General features: G+C 37.9%; 1 protein-coding gene across 1 annotated transcript in view; it reads left to right on the plus strand.

The window, feature by feature from the left end:
• Nucleotides 1-4,680, plus strand: part of plcb1l (phospholipase C beta 1-like) — a gene marked incomplete in the record, with an annotated part of 181,791 nt that overhangs the window by 173,104 nt on the left and 4,007 nt on the right.

Genomic DNA, 4,680 nt, shown 5'->3' on the forward strand with positions numbered 1-4,680 from the left:
GTTCGTTGCAGATGGTTCCAGTCATCTGCAGCAGAGAACTGAAATGAGGAGCGACCAAAGACTTTCAGTATGAGAAGATTGATGTGGTCACTAAAACGTAGAATAAGAGTTGGTTTGTGAACAGTGAGAAGTGTCTGTAGGTAACCTGGCGTTTTTCCAATGAGGGTTTTGTAAATGAACATGAACCAGTGAATAGATCTGCGAGAATGAAGAGATGGCCCGTTTATCAGGGAGTACAGGTCACAGTGGTGTGTTTTAAATGAAGCACCAGTGACAAATCGGATAGCAGCGTGATGAATAACGTCCAGTTTGTGAAGAAGGGTTTTAGAGGCAGACCTGTAAACCACATCACCACGGTCTAGGATTGGAAGGATTGTCATTTTTACCAGGAGCTGTTTGGCAGAGTGAGTGAAGGACGATTTGTTGCGGTAAAAAAAAAAACAATGCAGGATTTAATCTTTGACTGCAGGACATTTATGTGGCTTTCAAATGTGACGTTGTTGTTAAGCCAGATACCAAGATACTTATAACTTTTGACAAACTCAATCTCCGTACCATTCAAAGAATATATTAGGGATTCTTGCTTTGTGGTACTTTTCTGTTAARAACTACATTTAGTTTTGTCTGTGTTCAGAACCAAATGCAGACTAGCAAAAGCCGGTTCAAGTGAAGTGAAGCTAGTCTGCAGTGAAGACAGAGCAGCAGGCATGGACTAGAAATGTAGACAATAGTGTCATCTGCATATATATGAACATGAGAGTCACCTACTGCAAGAGGGATATTGATGTAAATATTGAAAAGAGTRGGTCCTAGGATGCTTCCTTGTGGGACACCATTTGCTAGAGGCAGARGGTCAGACAGAAGACCGACTGTAGACGGTAAGAACAATAATTTTTAAACCAGRCTAGAGAGTTTTCAGAGAGTCCTATGTCCCTTAATCTGTCTAGCAGTAGCTTATSGTTCACAGAGTCAAAAGCTTTTGATAAATCAATGAATGCAGCTGCACAGTACTGTYTGTTGTCAGTGGCGCAGGTAATGTCATTATGGACTTTGAGTATAGCGGAGATGCAGCTATGACCAGATCTGAAGCCAGACTGAAACTTATTAATAACATTGTTAGTCTCCAATTGGTGCTGGATTTGATTGTTGACCTGCTTCTCTAATATTTTCGAGAGACAGGGCAGGATGGAGATGGGTTTGTAGCAATTTACATCTGAGTTCTCACCTTCTTTAAAAAGTGGGGTGACAGCAGCAGACTTCCAGTCCTGGGGGAGCTCAGAAGTCTGAAGTGAGAGATTAAAAATACAAGTGATWGGCGCTGAAATTATGAGCTGCTAATTTTTAAAAATAGGGATCTAATGCATCAAACATAGTTCTTACTTTGTCCTTTAATGTTATTTTTTTAAACTGTATTTGTTTTTTTCAACCTTGAAGAATGGTCATTAACGATCATGACTATATACGGGGGAGTTGGTGAGGTTTGAGAGGACACTCWTGTTCCAAAACTACAACATGGMAGCTCCCATACACCAGGTCCTGCTGGCTTCATTTTCCAACTTTGTTTCCTAAAACTGAGCCTTTCTGTCCATCCAGAAAACCKMAGTTTCAATCCACAAATGTTTAAGACAGAAAATGTCATCAGACTATGGTTTCACATCAAATATAACCTTTACTAAGGCCTATTCCACTTAAAACATCTTGAGTAGTACTCATGTAATCTACTATTCTGATTTTAAAAAACTTGGGATATATGATTGCAGGTGGTTTTGAACTTTGGGTGCAGACAGAACTCAAGAAATACATAMTAATTTATTAGCAAAAAATAAAGCCAGTGAGCTCATGAAAGCAAGGAAAACACAATACACCAGTGGGAAAAAGAGACGAGAGCAGAATATAAAGGATTATAAAGGAAACACTAACGATCTTAATGAGAGTCACCTGGGGCAAGACAGCTAGGAGCAGAACCACACAGGGAGAAAACACTGAGGAGAAGTGATAAACACAGGAAACCAAAGAGGGAAAAATAAATTTAAAAATCTAGTAGGCAAGTAGTCATCAACAGGTAAATTTTTCACGTTGCAGTTTCATGTTCTTAACATGTTTCAKTGAATTGTTTGTCATAATTACCAGTGATGCAAACACATGACACGTTGCTCAGGTTTATGTTTTGTAGAATACATTGGGATAGAACAGCCAAACACCAAAACACAATAATTGGAGGAGACTCTCCTCCAATTATTGCATTTTTCCATCTATCCCCACTGCTGTTTCATTCTAATTTCTTGTAGCTAAGTAGTTGCTCGTTCACCACGTTTTTGGTTGATTGAATTCTGACACTTATTGATCATTGATGAATGTGTTGCTCTAGTTCGACAAACTTATAAGCACTTTCAAGCTTACAGCACTTGATAAAAGTTAGCACAAAATATATATTTCATCTACAGTAAGTAGTTATTTTTTTATCCTCAATTATTCTGTTTTTCACTATGTATTTTACTATTTGTGCCTATTTGAATTTTATGATGGTTTTAGATTATATATAGGTAGCCAATGTTAAAAGCATGTCATTTCCTTCAATTACTTTCAATATAGAAAAAGAAAACTTTGTTGAAGGACCATCCTGTTTTGTAGGTTTTCAGTGTTAAATCAGCAAAAAAAAATTGAGCATTTTTTATACTAAAATGGTCAAAACGTCCTTATTTCATCACCGTTCTATCACCATTCTAGATAATTTCGTTGTTGATCTACTTGTTTTAAGCTCTGTCCATTGCGGTTGTAAAAAGAATAATTCATGAACTTGTATTTTGGTCTCATGCCGAATTCATGCTTTGGATTTCGAATACTCTGACAATTTTCTGAAAGGTGCWTTAGGCACTATACTTGTTTTATTTGACATTACTACATGTTTATATAAAAAGTTATTTTTTGTGCCATTTTTATTACATCGTATTTGCTCAGAGTTTGTTTGGACCCTGTTTGTTTAGCTTCAGGGTGGGTGTTGCMAGTTTACCAGAAGGCTTTTCAAACAAGGATCTCTTTTAAACTCTCTCTGCACCTGCAGGTATTTTTTATCCTTCATAATGCTGAGCTGTGAGTCTCTGACACCATTCGTCTTTAGCAGCTTTTCTTTTAATTACCATCCTCCCCTGGGACACAGCCGTGTAGTTAAACAGAAATCAGCATTACAGCAATTATTGGCTCACAATGAAATGAATACAATCTTGTCATCTGTAATCATTTGGGGCGTCTATGCCTCGGAGAAAACATCTTCTACTTTCTATTTCTCAGAGAGGGGAGGGAGTATTTAGTGCGTGGGTGCAGAGCGGATCCTGGTGTGCCTCACTGGACTGAACGATATAGGAAATAAAAGTTAATGTTATCTTAAATAGTGGTTTCTTTAGATTCTTTTATTATTGTGACATAAGTTGAAATTAGTGATGTAAAATAATAATATATGTACATGTGGGTGTTAAATCTTTTCTAATGATTGACAGTTAATATAAGTATGTCAAACTGTTCCCATTATCACAAAGTAGCTGTCAAATCTGAAGAATAAAGTAACAGACATAAAGCAATAGTGCAGATCTTTTGAAGTGGGTGCAAAGAGTGTCYTGTGACTTTTGACTCAGTTTAATTCAGACTGTACTGATGAGTCCAACACGGCTAAGATCAAAGTGATCTACCATCTTAAAACAATTCATAGCCATTTCTGTGATCAGTATTACATAAATCTTTACATCACCATCAATTTTGTATTACGCAGGTTTTTATAAAGAATTACGTAATTAAATGAAGGCAAAATTAACAGYGGCAGCTGTTAGCTGTAGCAGTCCTGTTACAACTTGAAGGAAAAGATATTGTGGATTCGGAAGACAACAGTAAAAAATAAAATGAAACAGTGTTTGCATAGAGGTCCCATTGCACGACTCATCCCTGATCCACATGGTAAAATAATTGTGCCAATTTATGGCCTGATCTTGTCCTTCAAACAATCTTAAGGACACCCTGATTATCGTGATAATCTTGTGMGATAYCCTGCCATGTGTGGTGTGTTAAGAGTGATCTTAATCRGCTCGGAAGGACATCGGGACGACTCCGAGCACAAATCAAGGATATTCAACACGTTGGATTGTCTTGACCTGATATCCCAGCGATGTGCGGAGTTCCCCCAAAGACGAACGAGCAAGCAGCCTGTTGAATGTGGCTTCTAGTTAATCAGAAAAGATGGAAACATGGAGGGGAGTCCAAAATACAAATGACAAAACGACTGCCATGGTGAATCAGAAGGTCCGGTGGATGTTAGAGATGTCTTTTTTTGTTTGTTTGTTTGTTTTGTTTTTTTCTCTGGTAATAGTTCCCAAATTATCACTATTACTTTTTCCTCGTCTGCCTCTGAACTCGCATTTGATTTTGAGAAGTTTTGCGAGATTTCCCATCAGTSTTGTATTTTGCCGTTTGGCTGCACACCACACACTTTAGGGCCAAACCTTGTATATCTATGAATTTTATCCTCATGGTGTCTCAGTCTTTGAAAGTCGACATACAAATTTTAAATATTGCTGTGTGAACCAGGCATTACTGAAGTTGGTTTTTAAAGGCACAGTGTGTAGGATTTGTTGTTTTCAGCGACATCTAGTGGTTGAGTGGTTGAATCATCCTCCCTGGTCCTCCCCCCACCCC

Source organism: Austrofundulus limnaeus, unplaced genomic scaffold, assembly GCF_001266775.1.
Source record: "Austrofundulus limnaeus strain Quisiro unplaced genomic scaffold, Austrofundulus_limnaeus-1.0 Scaffold63, whole genome shotgun sequence".
NCBI classification, from domain to species: Eukaryota; Metazoa; Chordata; class Actinopteri; order Cyprinodontiformes; family Rivulidae; genus Austrofundulus; species Austrofundulus limnaeus.